General features: G+C 45.6%; 3 pseudogenes; 1 reads left to right on the top strand and 2 right to left on the bottom strand.

Moving 5' to 3' along the window:
* The first annotated feature begins 348 nt into the window (after window positions 1-348).
* LOC141580510 (Krueppel-like factor 4 pseudogene) lies at window positions 349-1,941 on the top strand (annotated as a pseudogene).
* Window positions 1,942-6,522: 4,581 nt separating this feature from the next.
* On the bottom strand, window positions 6,523-10,692 carry LOC141580509 (telomeric repeat-binding factor 1 pseudogene; annotated as a pseudogene).
* Window positions 10,693-12,339: 1,647 nt separating this feature from the next.
* LOC141580753 (U6 spliceosomal RNA) lies at window positions 12,340-12,440 on the bottom strand (annotated as a pseudogene).
* Window positions 12,441-19,565: the final 7,125 nt, after the last annotated feature.

Raw genomic sequence — 19,565 nt, 5'->3', positions numbered from 1 at the left:
CTGCCCACTGCCCTGGCCACAGCCCCTGCGCCCACGGCAGCAACCCAGGTGACCATGATAGTGGTGGAGGACGCTGGTGAGTGGAAGAGAGGGCAGCCCGGCCACCGGGCCTACTTTCTTGCCTTGCTGATTGTCTATTTTTATAAGATTGTCTACTTTTCTAAGAACTTTGTAAACAAAGAAACTTTTTAAAAAGGATGACTCTAATTTATATTTAAAGAAGAAGGACGTCAGGCAACTTGGGGGTTTGGGTTTTGGCTTCGATTCTAAGTTTTCTCTTCGTTGACTTTGGGGCTCAGGTGCCCCAGATGCTTCGGGCTCCTGAGGACCTTCTGGGCCCTCACATTAATGAGGCAGCCACCTGGCGAGTCTGACAGGGCTGTCAGCGAGGCGCTGCTCCCACCTTTCTCCACGTTGGCGTCTGGCCGGGCGGGAAGGGAGAGGACACTGTGTTAAGCAGGTGCTCCAAATAACCCGATTAACCGCTGGCAGGAGGAGCTCTCCCACATGAAGGACTTCCCCCAATGCTTCCTGGCCACGCCAGGACCTAGTGGTGGCGACCATGGCCACAGACCTGCCGGAGCCACTGCAGCTTGCGGCGGTAGCAACCTGGCCCCCCTGCCCTGGAGAGAGACCGAGGAGTTCAACGATCTCCTGGACCTGGACCTTATCCTCTCCAATTCGCTGTCCATCAGCAGTCGGTGGCCGCCACTGTACCCTTGTCAGCATCCGCTCTTCCTCGTCGTTCCCGTCGAGCAGCGGCCCTGCCAGCGCACCCTCCACCTGCAGCTTCAGCTGTCCGATGCCGGCGGGGCGAACCAGGCGTGGGGACCCCATGGGCGGAGGCCTCCTCTATGGTAGAAAGTCTGCTCCCCCTCCGACGGCTTCCTTCAACCTGGAGGACATCCACAACATGAGCCCCTCTGGCGGCTCTGTGGTGGACCTGCTGCAGCCGCAGTTGGAGCCGGTGTCCACTCCACCGCTGCAGCTGCAGCTGCCAGCTGTTGGGGTGACTGGCAAGTTCGTGCTGAAGGCATCACTGAGCACCCCGGGCAGCGAGTACACAGCCAGTTGTCATCAGCGGCAGTGAAGACGGCCCTGACAGCAGCCACCTGGTGGTGGTGGTGGCGGCCCCCACAACGGTGGCCCGCAGCGCCCGTACCCCAAGATCAAGCAGGAGGAGTCTCCTCGTGCACCCACTCAGGCGCTGGACCCCTCCCAGCCATGGCCACGGCGGGCTGCACACGACATCCCCCTGGGGCAGCAGCCCCCGACCCCTGGGGCCTGAGGAACTGCTGAGCAGCAGGGACTGTCACCCTGCCCTGCCACTTCCCCGGCTTCCATCCCCACCCAGGGCCCGATTACCCATCCTTCCTGCCTGACCAGACTCAGCCACAAGTCCACCGCTCCATTACCAAGAGCTCAAGCCGCCGGGTTCCTGCGTGCTGAGGAGCCTAGGCCAAACAGGGGAAGACGATCGTGTCCCAGAAAAGGACGGCCACCCACACAAAGAGTTCCCATCCCAAGGCACACCTGCGAACCCACACAGCTGAGAAACCTTACCACGGTGACTGCCATGGCTGTGGATGGAAATTCGTCTGCTCAGATGAACTGACCAGGCACTACGGTAAACACACTGGGCAACGCCCGTTCCGGTGCCAGAAATGCCACCGAGCATTTTCCAGGTCAGACCACCTCGCCTTGCACATGAAGAGGCATTTTAAATCCCAGACAGTGGATATGACCCACACTGCCAAGGGAGAATTCAGGTTTTTGTTTGTTTCTTTACCTTTTCACCTGGTCTTCCCAATGAGGGGCAGAGCCCAGCCAGAAAGCACTACATTCATGGTCAGGTTTCCAGCTGAGTCAACTTGTGAGTGGATAATCAGGAAAAACGAGGAATCCAAAAGACAAAAATCAAAGAATCGATGGCATCTGTGACTGGATCTTCTATCATTCCAATTCTAAATCCAACTTGAATATTCCTGGACTTACAAAATGCAAGGGGGTGATTACCCCCTTTCTCTAAGCAAAGTGTAAAAAGGAATCAAGCTCCTTCTTCTGGGCCAAGAGAATTTTGAGCGTTGGCTGTCTCTTGGTCACTGGCAACAAAGAACTCCTGATTCTATCTCAGAGTGTGGCACTTTCCTTACAACTCGCTTGGTTACAACATTAGCAGTGTGAAAACAGACTAACGCCTGCACACATAGGTCTAAGTTAAATGAAAATTGACGGAAGAAGCAATGTCACGTGAACAGTAAGCCTAAGGGGGTTGAAAGCATTATATTGCTACCGGTTATATTACTACCAGTAAAGAAGAGATTTTCAAATGAAATGTATTACCAGAGATTAAAAAGAGAGAGAGAGAGACATTTCACAATAACAAAAGCATCAATCCAACAAAAAGACATGCAATCAGAAATCCGCCCAATAGCTTAACTTCAGAGTTCACAAAAAAAATGGATAAAATTACAGAGAGAAATGGAGAATTCTATGAGCATGATTAGATATGTTAAAACTTTAGCAATAAATTTAAAAACTATAGAAAATTCCAACAAAGAACTAGAAAAACAAAAACATTAACCACACAGACTTTATGTATATAAATACATATGAACATCAGTGAAAAAATATATATTGTCTCAAATGTGAATTATACATTTACCAAGAGAAACTATATCTCAGGCCATCAAACAATACATTTGAAAATATTGAAATCATACAAGACGTATTTTCAGACCATATGAAAACGCATTAGAAATTGGTAGCAATAAGGTGATCCTGTGGACTGAATGTTTTGGTCGTTCCCTAAGTTCATATATTGAAACCTAATCCCTGATGTGATGGTGTTTGGAGGTGGAGCCTTTAAGAGGTGATTAAGTCATGAAGGCAGATCCCTTATTAATTAGGTTACTGTTCTTATAAAAGGGACTTCATTCAGGTCCTTTGCCCCTTCCACCATGTAAGAACACTGAGAAAAGACACCATTTGTGAATCTGGAAACACCTGAATCACACACTCATTCCGTTATTGTCTTGACCTTGGACTTCCCAGGCTCTGGAATTGTGAGAAATAGATTTCTTTTGTTTATAATCCACACAGACTATGGTATTCTGTTACAACAGCTGAAATGGACTAAGATACATGATTGTAAAAATACCAAGTATTTAGAAATTAAACATCAAAACTCTAAATGACAATTTTGTCAAAGTAGAAATCACAAGAGAAATGAGGAAATCCTCTAAACTGAAGGATATTAAAGTAAAATAAATCAGAATCTATGGGGTGCAGCTGAAATAATAGAGAAAAAAATGACATTTTTAAGTACCTCTATTAGAAAAGAAGATGTCAAATTAGTAACTTAGCTTCTGCCATAAGAAATGAAAAGGAACATGCAGAGGAAGGAAATAATAATGAAACTGAAGTCAATTACTTAGAAAGATAAATAAAATTAACAAATCCTAAACTTGCTCGTACGGGAAAATAATCAGTAAATTTTATAAAACCCTAACTAGATTGATCAAGACAAAAAGATACAAATTAACAATAACAGGAATAAAAGAACATCAGACCACTGTGACCTTCAGGTCAAGAAAAGGAATATTAATAATTTTATGCCAATAAGCTTGACATCCAAATGAACAATTTCCTTGAGAGAGAAAATTCATGAAAACTGATCTAAGAAGAAATAGAAAATGTGACCAGCCATATATAAATTGTAGAAATTGAATTTGTAATTGAAATCCTTCCCATAGAGAATACAGAAGGTCCAGAAGGCTTTGCTGATGAATTATATGAAACACACAGTTGAAAATAGCATCAATTTTACACACACCTTTTTAGAAATTAAAGGAGGCAACTCTTTTCAACTGGATTTATGAGGCCAACATTACTCAGATTAAAAAAAGAAAATGCAGACAACAAAATTAGAAGAAAAAAGAACCAAGAACAATTATTTCTCTTGAACAAAGACCAAAAATTCAGTGCAAGAAGTTAATAAATTCAAATACAAATTTTAAAAAAATATGTCACTCCAGATTGGTTTATGGGGAAGTGTTTGATTCAAATAAACTGCAAATTAAATAACACAACTCAATTAATACAATAAAAAACAGGCCGGGTGCAGAGGCTCACTCCCATAATCCCAGCATTTTGGGAGGCCAAGGTGGGTAGGTCACTTGAGGTCAGGAGTTCCAGACCAGCCTGGCCAACATGGCGAAATCCTCTCTCTACTAAAAATACAAAATTAGTCGGGCATGGTGGTGGAAGCCTGCAATCCCATGTACTCAGGAGGTTGAGGCAGGAGATCTTTTGAACCCAGGAGGCAGAGGTTGCAGTGAGCCAACATCATGTCATTGCATTCTACCTGGGCAACAAGAGCAAAGCTCTGTCTCAAAATAAAAATTAGCAAAGTAATACCATGTTCAGGCATCAATTTTTTAATAGTGTGTATAATTTCTACACTAAAGTCTACAAGCACTACCGACAGAAAGTAAAGAAGATCAAAATTAACAGAGAAATTGCATATTCAAGAAGTGGAATATCCAGTGTTATTACTTCTCCAAGACTGAGCTATTAAATTAAGTGCATTTTCAATTAAGACACCAGTGAGCTTTAAAGGAAATGTGAAAAGAAATTGGCAAGCTGAAGCTACCATTTCTATGAAAATATAAATAAGTTTGAATAGCTGAAATAATTTTAAAAAGAAGGAATTTGGAGGATGCATATTGAGTAATTTCAAGATTTACTATAAACCTCTAGTAATAAAAAGCAGTGCGACATTGTTATAAAATAGGCTTAAATCAATGGAATAGAATAAAAAGCCCATGAATAGACCCACACAGACGCGGCCGATCCCAACCGTGACATGGGGTAGGGGCGCCCTCTTGTGTTCAGACGCCTTTCCTGCTGCCGGGAGCCCAGGGAGACCCAGGGGAGGTCTTGGCTGAGCAGGTGAGGATGGAGCTAAGGGCCACCGTTCTTAGCCCTGTGGCCACAGGGGGGCGTCGCCGAGCAGCTGTCAGATTCTTCTTTTAAAAAATTATCCATGTTTCTGATTATATATAGTATATAATAAGATAACAAATTCAGGAACCATGGGAAAGTAACGTATAAAACCTTAATAGGAAGTAAAATACAGATTACAACACACTACCATTTGATTTTTATGCAAATGCTTTATTATTCCAATATTTTTACTCACTTGCTAAATAAAGCACACAAGTCAATATGCTCAATAATTCTGTGAGTTTAAATCTTTAAAAAATGCAATGTTAGTGAAAAACCAAAACTGCTTAGTAAGGTATGTATGGCCTTGTTTATTACCTATCATAGACGTCAAGGTGCTCATAATCAATAGCTATTTAAACTTTACAGAATATTATTTTTGGCCCGATATTGATATGTTAAATGAATGTATCAGAGAATCTTATATTTATGGCATCAGGTTATATTATGTTTATGGCATCAGGCTATACAGATCTATTCAAAACCATTTTTGTCAAAGTTTAAACACTGGAACAAAAGTCAAATTGTTTCCAAGTGAGACGCAAAATGACTCTTGCTAATAGTACAGATTTTGTTCCATGGGTAATAATAAAATTTATTTTTATTTTAGATTCAGGGAGCACATGGCAGTCTTGTTAGCTGGGTACACTTAACTGCTGAGGTGTGGGGCACAGATGATCCATTGCCCAGGTAGTGAGCAGAGCACCTGGTAGGCAGTTTTCAGCTCTCACTCCCACCCTCCCTTCCCAGTGTCTATTGTTCACTTGTGTCCTTGGGTATTACTGTGTTCAAGTTTTTTTTTCTTTACATGAAACCATTGAAAGCAAAAGAATGTCATGCTTATAGGTTACTTTGTACATTTATCATTCTATTAATACATGTCTTAAGTAATTAAGTAGCATATTAAGGCCATAAACCAAGTCATTATCTCATACCAAAGGACTATTGTTATTCAATCGTCTAGCAAATTCATTTTAATGGGTTACGTTACAGGGTTGAGGTCAGCCTACAGATACAAAATAGGTTAATTAAATTTTTTTATATCAGCTTTTAATTTTTTCATTGGAACAGGATTTGTGCGTTGGAATGCTAATGTAGCAGGCTTCAACAAATTTACAGTTTATCAAAATAAAGTTCTTTAAGAATACGATAGCATATACTTTAACTCTTATAGTACAAACCCTCATATTAATTGATAGTCACAGAAAAATACTGTAACAATTTAAAGTTTTAAAATACATCAATGATGCAAGTTTCAAACAAAACGTAGCAACCAAAATACTTAATTGTCCTTTCACCAAGCTTTTACAAACACAATCAGTCTTCACTGTCTGAGCAAATCCATTTTAGTTTTTTCATTGTGCCTTTTAACATGACATTTGTCAGGTTGTTGAATTTATACTGCAACAGTACTTTAGATGTTACCCTCTCGAAATTTCCTCACTCCAGAGCTCAAATTCTTGTCTTCTTCCCAAAGCCACATCTGTCTTTTTCTAGCTCAGTGCTTTTCAGGAGTCACCAGCTGACCCTTCGAAACAGGTATCTTACTTTCACTGGCTCTTCTGCTTTCTTTTTTCTTTCTTGCACTTTGAAGAGTTCCTACTCTTCTTTCTTTCTTATTAAGGTCTTGTTGTTGGGTTCCATGTTTCAACTTAGATAAGCAAAGATTCTTGTGAGACCTTTTTCTTGTATCCAAATTAGCTTCGGTTTCCATTTCAGCATCATTACCATTGGGTTTCTCTTGAGAAGTTATTGTTCTTGCTCTTTTATTTTCTATGCTTTTGCGGCTGCCTTCATTAGAAAGGTGGATGATTTTTCACTTAGCACATAATTCACATAACTCTTCATTTACTCCATGGAATGAAATGTATCTTTCTGAGAGATTATCATAAGCAATTTCCTTTTTAAAGGCATATAAGAATTTGGATCACCAAATACTGTTTTTTTTTTTGTTTTTTTTTTTTTTTTTTTGAGACGGAGTTTCGCTCTTGTTACCCAGGCTGGAGTGCAATGGCGCGATCTCCACTCACCGCAACCTCCGCCTCTTGGGTTCAGGCAATTCTCCTGCCTCAGCCTCCTGAGTAGCTGGGATTACAGGCACGCGCCACCATGCTCAGCTAATTTTTTTTTTTTTTTTTGTATTTTTGTATTTTTAGTAGAGACGGGATTTCACCATGTTGACCAGGATGGTCTCGATCTCTTGACCTCGTGATCCACCCGCCTCGGCCTCCCAAAGTGCTAGGATTACAGGCGTGAGCCACCGCGCCCAGCCCACCAAATATTCTTTCAAAGGCTTCTGCTTCTTTAAAGTTGCCATTTTCCATACAAACAGCGATAGCCTGAATTTCGATTAAATTCTCTTATTTCTTTGTGAAGTTTGTCCTGTTCCTTTTCCACTGAACCCCAGATCATCAGGGCTGTTCCAAGGGTGTCATTAGTTCATCATTTTCAAACTGTGCATCCAGGTTTTTTCCTGCTGCAATTCGTATCAAAAACTGACATATGTGTGCAGTTCTCAATGGATAAGCGGTTGGACTGGGTGGTCCGTGAAGAACAGCCTCGGTGCTGCCATGGGCGAGAGTCCTCGGAGCGGCTGAGAAAACAGAGCATCCAGCCGGCAGCCACGGCCTTGGCCTCGGCCACAAAGCCGGGTCCTTCCCCTGGGCGCCCCCAGCCACGCCTGGCACCGAGCGGCTCCTCTCCGTGTCGCCCCGTTTCTGCCCGGCAGCTCCCCCATCCGCACAGCCGCGGGCCGCGCTCGGATTCTGGATTCTGCGGAGCAGCGGAGGGAGGAGTGGGGGTGAGTCAGGCAGAGACACGGAGCCGGGCTGGGCATCGGCGGGGTGAAGCAGCCTCTGGCAGCCAGGGACCCCACCCGCGGGAGGAGCGGGAAGCTCTGGAGCGGTCCCTGAGGTTTCTGTCTCCTCATCCCCTCTCCAGCCCTCCGGGCCCACCCTCCAGACAACCGGAAAGAAGAAACGTTTTCTTCTGCTCCTTCTTTCTTTTCAGCGCTCCTTCTTCCTGTGACAGCAGTGACACGTGCGCAACTTCTTCCCGGGAAGGGCGCCCGAGGCGTGATCACGTGCTCATTTCTGGCAGAGGAACTGGGGTATGGGGAGGGCGGAGAACATGGTGAAAAGTCCCTCTTGTGGGCAAGGCCCTCTCCAGTGACTGCCCAGTTTACCCAGGTGTGGCTGTGCAGTGGGGCCAGACCGAGGCCCTCCCAGGCATCACGGTTTATCCAGCACCCCAGGTGTCCATACCTCAGAGCCTCTGCACAGCCACTCCCCTGCCTGGAAACTCATCTCCAGGGCTCCCTTCCCCACCCCCCGCCCCACGTTCTCCTCATGCCCACCAGAGCCTGTCTCTGCACTGCCCACTTGGCATCTCCCATCCCCCTCACCCCACCCTGCTTTGTTTTTGTTCGCAACCCTTTTACTAACATTTAAGAATTCTTTACTTATTTGTTTTGAGAGACAGGGTTGTGCTGTTACCCAGGCCGGAATGCGGTGGTGCAATCTTGGCTCACCATAGCCTCAAACTCCTGGGCTCAAGTGATCCTCCCACCTCAGCCTCCCAAGTAGCTGGGACTACAGGTGTGTGCCATCACACTCGGCTAGTTTTGTATTTACTTTTGGTACAAACGGAGTCTTGATATGTTTCCCAAACTGTTCTCAAACTTCTGGCCTCAAGTGGTCCTCCTGCTTCAGCCTCCCAAAGTGCTGGGATTACATACATTTGTGCTCAGCTATGAATGTATTTATTTTAATTGCTTATACTCTTTCTGTCCTCTAGCATACATGCTTTATGAGGACAAGGACAGTGATTTTGATTGTTCACAGCTGCCTCGAACAGTGACTGTTACTTTAAATATACTTGTTGAGTGAATAAATGAATGAATGAATGCACACGTAGACTCATACACCATTGCACACAGACAAAAAGATGTTGTCACACATATTGACACACATTCTTACTCAGACACTCTCGACACAATGACACATCCACACACAACTGACATTCTCATGCACATGCTCTTGAATGCTTTTAAAGGCCTGATATATTGTTTTTTCTTCTCTCTCTCACTCTTTTTTTTTTTTTTTTTGAAACATGGTCTTGCTGTGTCACTGAGGCTAAATTGCAGTGGTATGATCACAGTTCACTGTAACCTTGAACTGCCAGGCTGAAGCAATCCCCCCACTCAGCTTCCCAAGTAGCCAGAACCACAGGCACCTGCCACCAGGCTCATTAATTTTTTAGTGTATTGTAGAGATGGGGTCTCGCCATGTTGCCCAGGCTGCTTTCAAATACCTGGCCTAAAGTGGTCCTCCCAGCTCAGCCTCTAAAAGCTCTGGGATTGGATATGAGTCACCTCAGCTAGTCTTGAAGTTTAATTTTCATTCAACATGACGTTGTGAACATTTCTCATGTGATTATGTAGTATTAGCTTTAATTTTTTTCTCCAAGTTATTTAAAAAATTTCAGAGTCCAAAAGTTGGAAAGAATACAATTGTCACCATAGATCTAATTATTCCTTTGTGTATGTAATAAATTATATTTCCACGATTTTTGCTGAAACATTAGGCAATCACTTGCCAACAGCATGACCTTCATTTCTAAATACTTTGGTGGTCATCTCTTAAAAAATAACATGTTTCCGACAACAATATTATTATTACACTGAAGAGAGTTACTACAATTCCCTAATATTACAGAATTTCAAAGTGATGTGAAATTGCCTTAACCGTTTCCCGCATGTCTTTCTTGTGGAGGTGAGCAGCACTTGGGAGCTCCAGCCCTCTCCGAGTTTCTGTTCTCCCTGCAACTTCTCTCTCCAGCCCCTTGAGACCAACATTCAGGGAAACTGAAAAGTAGGAAAATTTTCTTCTACTCTCCATTGCTCAGTTGTATTTTTTTTTTAGGGTCCCATTTACTTAGTTTTCTTTTATTTGGGAAAAACACCTCCACATCCACACAATATTCCAAAGTGCGGAGATATATATTGGCATTATGAAATCTGAGCACAGCTCCCCTGGGCCTTGGTCCCCTCAGCAGGGCAGAAGAGGGCTCCTGTGCTGGGATCCACGGGGGACCCAGAAGTGGCACCCCCTGAAGAAGGCATCAGGGTAGACCTGAGACCTAGAATGAGCTCATTTCCTTTCCTTGGGGTCAAGAATCAATCCTCTAAGAAGCCCGCTGTGTCAGGAACTCCAAACTGTCATCAGGTGGTCAAGAAAGGTCCACACAGCACGGAGACCCAACCACTCCACCATCCTCACTTCCATGGACAGAGCCCAGGTGAGAGCCACCCCTTCTCCTCCTCCCCTGTCTCCCACAGCCTCAGCACCATCGTCTTCCTCAAGCCCACCACGACTGAGCTTATCATGCCCTCTCCCTGTTTGTGTCAGTCACGCTGGGTCCCCCACATACTCTGCACTTGAATCCACGAGGCTCTGCACACTCCTCTTCTGTCCACATCATCCTCCCTCCCCAACTCCACAAATCTTCCCACTGCACCCCCTGGAATTCTCAGTCCATGATCAGCAAAACCTCCACATTCTCTCTCAGGATGTCCCTGCACCTCGCAGCTCCAGCAGAAACCTGGGTTTCCTGGAGGACACAGAACCTTGTGTCCTCCTTGAAAATTGGAAGTTTAAAAATATGGACTGCTTCACGAACTTGCATGTCACCCTTGTGTAGGGACCATGTCCTTGTGTGTTCCTTGAAAATTCTGGACGTTAGACATTGTCAAATGGATAGATTGCAAAACCTTTCTCTCACTTTGTAGCTTGTCTGTTCACTCCAATAATAGTTTCTTTTGCTGTGCAGGAGCACTTTTATTTAATTAGATCTCATTTGCTAATTTTGGCTTTTGTTGCAATTGCTTTTGACATGTCCTTCATGAAATTGTTGACTTTTCCTATGTCCTGAATGCTATTGCCTAGATTTTCTTCTAGAGTTTTTATAGTTTTGTGTTTTACAATTATGTCTTTAATCCATCGTAGTTAATTTTTGTCTAAGGTGTAAGGAAGGGGTCCAGTTTCAATTTTTTGCATATGGCTAGCCAGTTCTCCCAGCACCATTTATTAAATAAGAAATCTTTTCCCGGTTGCTTGTTTTGGTAAGTTTGTCAAAGATCACATAGTTGTAGATGTGTGGTCTTATTTCTGAGTTCTCTGTTCTGTTCCATTTGTCCATGTGTCTGTTTTTGTACCAGTACCCTGCTGTTTTGATTACTGGCCTTGTAGTACAATGTGAAGTCAAGTAGCATGATGCCTCCAGCTTTGTTCTCTTTGCTTAGGATCATCTTGGCTATACAAGCTCTCTTTTTAGTTCCATATGAATTTTAAAGTAGTTTCTTCTAATCCTGTGAGAGATGTCAGTTTCATGAAAACAGCATTGAATCTATAAATTACTTTGGGCAGTGTGGCCATTTTCATGATATTGATTCTTCCTATCCATGAGCATGGAGTGTTTTTCCATCTGTTCGTGTCCTCTCCCATTTCCTCGAGCAGCGATTTGTCATTCTCCTTGAAGAGGTCCTTCAATTCCCTTGTTAGCTGTATTCCCAGGCATCTTATTCTGTCTGTCTGTTTGTTTGTTTTGACATGGCGTTTTGCTTTTGTTGTGCAAGCTGGAGTGCAATGGCACCATCTCAGCTCACTGCAACCTCCCAGGTTCAATCGATTAACCTGCCTCAGCCTCCTGAGTACCCAGGATTACAGGTGCATGCCACCATGCCCAGCTAGTTTTTGTATTTTTAGGAGAAACTGGATTTCACCAAGTTAGCCAAGCTGGTCTCAAATGAGATCTCAGGTGATCTGCCGGCTTCAGCATCCCAAAGTGCTGGAATTACCGGCATGAGCCACCACACCCGGCCCTCTTATTCTGTTTGTAGCAATTGTGAATAGGAGTTTATTTATTATTTGACTCACCGCTTTTGTATTGTTGTTGTATATAAATGCTTGTGACTTTTGCACATTGATTTTTGTATCCTGAGACTTTACTGAAGTTGCTTATCAGCTTAAGAAGCCTTTCTGCTGAGACAATCAGGATTTCTAGATACAAAATCATGTCATTTGCAAAGACAATTTGACTTCCTCTCTTTTTATCTGAATATCCTTCCTTTCTCTGACCTGATTGCTCCTGCCAGAACTTCCAACACTATGTTGAAGAGGAGCAGTGAGAGAGGCCATCCTTGTCTTATGCTGATGTTAAAGGGAAATGCTTCCAGCTTTTGCCCATTCAGTATGATATCGGTTGTGGGTTTGTCACAGGCGGCTACTATTATTTTGAGGTATGTTCCTTCAATACCTAGTTTGTTGAGAGTTTAAAAATATGGACTGCTTCACGAACTTTCATGTCACCCTTGTGTAGGGACCATGCTGATCTTCTGTGTATCATTCCAGTTTTATTCTGCATGCTGCCAACATGAGAAATGATCACAAGCTCTTAAAAGTGGAGATAACTGAAGAAATGTAGGTGAGAGGGAGTGTTGGATTTCATCTGCATCTGCTGAAATGGGACCGTCTCTGTCTTTTATTCTTTAATGAAGTGGTAAAATGCATTCCAGATAAGTTAAAGTATTCTTGTATTCCTGGAATACATAACCTGGGCAGGATTTTTAAATTGTTTATAGCTCATTGGTGGACACCGTCTACTGCTGTTTTTCTCAGTATCTTTATGTCTAATTGCTTAGAAGTGCCTATCCTATCATACTTTTCTCTTATCTATTCTCTAGCTGGCTTTAGAATCAGTGTTATTGGTGCCTAAACAATAATGAGTTTTCTAGCTCTCTCTATGTTTCCTTATTCTCTTGGATATTATGTATAAGTTCAGTAAACTTCATTGAAGATTTGGTAAAACTTATTTTCAAAACAGCCTGGATATGCCTGAAGGGAAAAAAAGTTTTAAAACCATTTTAACTTCTTTACTGATAGTAAGTTCTTCCCGTTGGTATAATCTTGTTCATCATTTCAAAATTATTTAAACCTCTACTATATCATTAGTGGCATATTTATCTGTCATAATGCTATTTTATTCAGAATTACCATTTCCTGTTTTGTCTCCATCCAAAGTAACAGATGCTTTTGGCAGGCTGGGCCCTCAACGGTGGCAGCTGCCAGGTCAGCCTTGTCACCAAGGTGGTGATGCGATTGCTATGCCCATGCAGTGTCCATCCCAGCCACCACGGCCACTTTGTGCAGGGACTCCATGAGCAAGCCCTGTGTGGCTGAGTGGCATCACCCATCAAGCCATCTCACCAACCTGATCACAGGGAGCCCCATCCCCAAAAGACCCTCTAGTAAGCATCCACACACAACCACTATCTTCACACATTCTGTGTGTAGTAAGAGGTCTATGAGTACCTCTCTCCTCTAAATACCAATTTTTAACTCTATTTTCCCCAAGTTCATGACTTGCCAGCCAAGCCCAGAGCCACTGCCCATGACTCATTCATTCATGCACTCCTGGGGCATCACTTCACATCCTTCACCTCCCATAGGCTTCTCTGTATTTTGATTCCTGGTTCCTAGCTCGACATCCATTCCCAAAGCTTTTGTGGTGTCAGCTCCCAAGCCGACTGCTCTTGTCGTCAATTCTCCTCTTTATATGTACTTATTTCCTGGAAAAATTGCACTGATTTTTTCAATGCAGCATTTGCAAGGATGTGCAGTAGGAGCAATTCTTCTTATTGTAGATAGAATTGCTTCAAAACATCAGAAATGTATATTTGAGTGAAGGACAACATGCATGGAGAAAAGAGAACAATCCTCAAGTGGGCAGCGGATTTTCACAAAGTGAACCCTCTGGCAAACAACACCCACATCCAACCACAGCAATCACAGCCCCAGGGAAACACTTTTGGGTCCTACTCAGCCATAAACCACCATCCCCCACCCCAGAGGAGCCACTCTTGATTTCTAACACAAATTTGTCCTTCAGGTTCTGGCTGAATGGCATTACACAGTCACCATCACGCCCCTTGGGGCTCATCATCTCTGTCTGTGGTCATAGGCTAGTCATTCTCAAGGCTGTCAAATGCTGCACTTTATAAATAGCTTACACTTCCTGTCCCTTCACTGTTGATAGACAATTGTGTTATATCCAGATTTTACAAATCATGCTGCTGTGAATACTTTCATATATTTTAGCACACACATACATGCATTTCTATTGGTTTATAACCAAGAGTGCAATTGCTGGGTCATAAGGGAGTAGATGCTTGGCTTAGTCTCTCAATGAACAAGTTTCTAGTCATAAACAAACAGTAGAGGAGGGTAAATCTGTTACTTCAGAAATTATTCAGATAATAAATGAGGAAGTAATGAGATACTGAGACTATAAAAACTGTTTTGCAACCCATAAGGAATTAACAGATTTAGCCATTGAACAGCAATGGCAATTAACAACACAATAAAGAAAAAAAAGCTAATGTTAGGTTCTTCCTCTTGATGGAAGAACGCAGTAGAGTACCATCAGACAAGAGCAAGTGAAAAGGAAATCAAGCCTGAACTAAGCTAACCTCCATAGCCAGTCACCGACTTCGAGGCAATACAAACCATAGAAATACATATCCAACTACACCTTGGGGAGCAGTCAGCAAAACACACACTGTGGGTAACTCTATCACAGAATATGTATTTTGAGAAAGAATCTACAGAATAAAGGAGAACAAAAGCATAGTTCTAAAGGTAAAACTAAATTATAATTTGGGATTATAAAAATATAAAATACAACAAGAAAGGATGACCCTAAAAGTCAGGATGTGTTTTTATTTGGGGGAGGAAAGAGTTTATTGCTGAGCTGGGGCAAATGATGGAGCTTTTGGTTTGCCCTGCAAACATCTATCCCTGGTGGCTAATGGGCATTTACTTTTTATTAAAGTACACAAATTTTAGACAGTTTTTTTCCCCCTCTGGAGTCCTACATTTTATGACACAAAGCCTACTGAAAAAAATAATTCAGAGAGTATAGTTACTGTTTGGAACAAAGCCTCTTCCTCATCTTGCTCTCTGGACACTGAGCACCCAGAACAACCAGCAGCCCAGGGACCCCCAGCCAGGGTGACCTCACTTATAAGTGTGCATGCAGTACACATCACCAGAGGCCATGCACAGGTCTACTCCTTGACTCCTGGAAAAAACTGCGAGGACAGGGCTGAGGGGAAGCCTTCCCCGCGGTCTGCAGGCTCTTGGCTATCAGTGTAGATAAAATGGGTCCTCACCTCTCCACAGATACCTTTATGGCCAGAGCCTCCTCTCTGCATGGGGTGGAAGCCCGGGCTCTTCTCCTGAACACGGTGACATGGATCACCCCAAAGGTGGAGATGACACCATTCCTCCCCCAGCAACCTCACGCTTCTTTTGCTTTACAGGAAAGTTGACACAGGCTGGTGTCCACTGAAGAAGTCCCAGGTGCCTAGGAAGGAAAGGGCTGTGCATGATCTGCAAAAGGAAGTGCGTGGACCACCAGGTGGTGCTGCTGCGCTGCTCCTGCTCCCAGGAGGTGGACGCCCAGGATGGGCTTTCAGGTGGGGAGGGGGATGTCACTGCTCAACCTCCAGGTTCCAAGTAGAAACCTCCCTGCCCAACCCATCTTGTTTTCCCTGAATCCTCAGCGCTAATGAGGACTGTCTCCTTCTCGCCTCCCTGGACTGGGCTTTCTATCACTGGAAAGTGGATGTGATTTCTAGTTTCAGCATGTCCTGGCTTATTGTGCTGCCAGGAAAATAAAATCAAAATACATGTTGAATAAATAATAAATTACACTATTGCAGTGACAGAAAGCGGAGTGGTGGCTGAGTGAGGGGAAGGGGTGAGGGTGGGAGGCAAGGACTAAATAGAAAGGGGATGAAAGAAGTTTTTAGGGAAAGGAACTGTTCTCTACAGTGCCACAGTTCAGGAGTGACTGGGCGGTGGGAATTGAGGGGAGAGGAGGGTCTGAGGGGTGACAGGGCAGAGAGAAGGGCTGGGGAAGCAGGGCATGAGGAAAAGGAGCAGGGGAAGGACACTAAAGCAGAGGAGGAGCCTAGCAGGGGGTTCTTTGCATTCAGTGTTTCTCTACTGGGTAGTGTGGTAGGTACACCACTGTAAGTAATTACTGATATTCACCAAACAGCACAACTAAAACTGGTGAATTTTGTTACATGTAAATGCCCTAATAAGAAAAAAAAAAAAAAAGAGGGAGGAAGAAGGCAAAAATAAAGATCATCAAAACCATAAAATTCATTTACTTGGGGGCTTGCACTACATATTATTTTAAAGGAAATTTGACAGGCTGAAGGGAAATGATACTAGATGTTGACCCAGATACAGAGAAAGGAAGAATTAAAAACAGAAACGAGGCACATATACGTATCACATACACACTCACTCAATTTCCTGAGGACATATGGCTGCTTGTCTAAAACAGAAAGTATTACACTGTATCATTGAGTTTATAATGCATATTGATATAATACATACAATAATAATAGCGTAATGGTAGGTTCAATAAAACTACGCTGTTACCAATGTCCTTTATTTCCTTGGACGTAGTTTAATATGACCTGAACTTCACTGTGAAAAGTCAAGGAATAGGGTTTTCACTCTTACAACAATAAAAAATTAGTGGAAAGAAACGTAGCTAAAAGCCATCAGGATAATTAAAACCATCAACTAAAAAATGTTTACTTGACATATATGAAAGTAGCAAAGGAGGAAACGAAACAAAAATATTTGAGACAAATTGGAAACAAATAGCAAAATGGCAGACCGAAATCCAACCGTGGTAAGCGAAGAAATGACACGACCTGTGTCACATTAGCAGGACTGGCGAGCACCGTGGGGAGAAGAGACACGGGCAGGAAGTGAGGGACGGTGTTAGTGCCACAATTCAGGAGTGACAGGGTGGCAGGGACTACAGGAGAGGAGGATGTGAGGTATGAGAGGGGCAGAGAGAAGGACTGGAGAAGCAGGAGGGCAGGAGAGGGAGAGGAAAGAATTCTAAAGCGGTGCAAGAGCCTAGCCGGGGTTCTCTGCATTCGGTATTGAATACATCTTGTGGGAATGCCTAAAAACTAATGGCCTCCCCATGATTAAAAAAAAAAAAAAGTTACAACGATACCAAGTGTCCAAATAAAATATGCACACTGCTTAGATGTGCCTCGTTCACGAAAGCAGACAGCGCTGGAGCATCGGGGAAGAGCATTGGGACTGCCCGGAGCACTCGCAATGCTCAGGTGGTGACTACAGGCTCCTGCCATGTACGGAACGCACCCTGCTTCTTTATATTCAGGAGATGTTCTGGACGCACAAGGGGAAATGCCAGCTAGGGAATGAAGATTGTTTTACATGCAACAACCCAGAGTCACAGATCCAGTCCGGGAAAGTAAAAGTTAGAAGCTTTGAGAGTTTAGTTGCAATGCTGTTTTCACACAGGTCTTTTATTGATTGGAATCTTAATCATTCAGGGATTACCAATATTGTGCTACCTGCTGTATTAATAAACTAAAAGGAAACTCGTCTCCATGTGAATCTCTATCCGGTGACTTCAGACAAAACTTCACCAGGTTTGAAGAGAAAACCCCTCTTTACACCTTCACTCCCAGGGCGAGCTCACTCTCCGGCATCAGGTCATCCTGGTGAGTTTCTTTGTACAGGAGTCGAAGGGGAGAGCCACGGGATGGGAGGCCCCAGTCCGGACGGGGATTCCAGGACGAGAAGGGAAGGGGAAGGGGCTGCGCGCAGCCTGGGGGTCGCTCCCTGGTTTCCACAGACAGATCCTTGCCCAGGCCTCAGGCAGACAGTGTGACAAAGAGCCTCTGTGTAGGAGGAGAGGGATCGGAACAAAGTCCCAGGTACCGGGTGTGGCTCTCAGGGTCTGGGCTCCGAAGGCCGTGTCTGCACCGGAGAGGCGCAGCGTTGGCGAACCCCACTCCCCTGAGTCTCACTTCTCCCCACCTGTGTCTGCCCCTTCTTCCAGGACACTCTCGACGCGTCCCCAGTTCCCACTCCCATTGGGCAATCTGAGTCTCCGGTCCCGGTTCTGAAGTCCCCAGTCACCCCCGGACTCAGGTTCTCCCAGACGCCGAGGATGGGTCCATGGCGCCCGAACCCTCCTCCTGCTGCTCTCGGGACCCGGACCGAGACATGGGCGGGTGAGTGCGGGGTCTGGAGGGAAACGGCCTCTGCGGGCAGGAGCTAGGGGCCTGCCGGCGGGGGCGCAGGACCCGGGAGTCGCGCGGGAGGAGGGTCGGGCGGGTCTCAGCCCCTCCTCGCCCCCAGGCTCCCGCTCCGTGAGGTGTTTCCGCACCGCCGCGTCCCGGCCCCGCCGCGGGGAGTCCAAATACCTCGAAATCTGCTACGTGGACGACACGCAGTTCGTGCGGATGGACAGCAACCCCGCGAGCCCGAGGATGGAGCCGCGGGCACCGTGGGGGGGGCAGGCGGGGTCGGACATTGGGACCCGGAGGCTCGGAGGGTCAAAGCCAGGCGGGGACTTTCCGAGGGAACCTTTGGACCCTGCTTCGCTGCTACGACCAGAGCGAGGCCCGTGAGTGACCCCAGCCGGGGCGCAAGTCACGACCCCTCCCCCTCCCCGGCGACGCCGGGTTCCCTCGCGTCTCAGGTCCGAGATCCACCCCGAGGCCGCGGGAGCCCCCAGACCTCCGACCCGGGAGAGCCCCAAGCGCCTTTACCCCGTTCATTTTCAGGGGATTCCGGGACGAGAAGGGAAGGGGAAGGTGCTGCGCGCAGCCTGGGGGTCTCTCCCTGGTTTCCACACACAGATGCCTGGCCAGGCCTCAGGCACACAGTGTGACGAAGAGGCTCCAAAGTCCTCGCGGGGTGGGTAGGTGGGGCGGGCGCGGGGCTGCCCTGGGCGGGGGGCCCAGGGTCTCAGGCTGTCCGGTCGATGACTGGCTGCCGCGTGGGGCCGGAGGGGGCCTCCTCCGCGGGTGTGACCCGCAAGCCTAGGACGCCGAGAACTTCACGGCCCTGAACGAGGACCCACGCTCCTGGACCTCAGATCACCCAGCATGAGTGGGAGGTGGGCCGTTCGGCGAAGAGGGCGAGACCCTACCTCGAGATTGAGTGCCTGGAGCGCCGCCACAGATAACTGGAGAACGGGGAGGAGACGCGGCGGCGCGGGGTCCCAGGGGCCCTGGGGAGCCTTCCCCATTTCCTATAGCTCTCCCGGGATGGTCTCCCTGAGGAGGGGAGGAAAATAGGATCACAGAGAATATCGCCCTCCCTTGCATTGAGAATGGCATGAGTTTTCCTGAGATTCCTTTGAGGACTCCCTCTGCTCTCTAGGACAATTAAGGGATGGCGTCTCTCAGGAAATGGAGGGGAAGAGTGTCCCTGGAATACTGATCAGGGGCTCCCCTTGAACCCTGCATCCATCTTGAGCTTTGTGACTTTTTTCCTCAGGCCTTGTTCTCTGCCTCACACTCAGTGTGTTTGAAGGTCTGATTTCAGCTTTTGTGAGTCCCTCGACCTCCACTCAGATCAGGACCAGAAGTCGCTGTTCCTCCCTCAGAGACTAGAACTTTCCAAGGAATAAGAGATTATCCC

Source organism: Saimiri boliviensis, chromosome 12, assembly GCF_048565385.1.
Source record: "Saimiri boliviensis isolate mSaiBol1 chromosome 12, mSaiBol1.pri, whole genome shotgun sequence".
Taxonomy (NCBI): domain Eukaryota; kingdom Metazoa; phylum Chordata; class Mammalia; order Primates; family Cebidae; genus Saimiri; species Saimiri boliviensis.
This window is presented reverse-complemented; position numbering and strand designations above follow the sequence as displayed.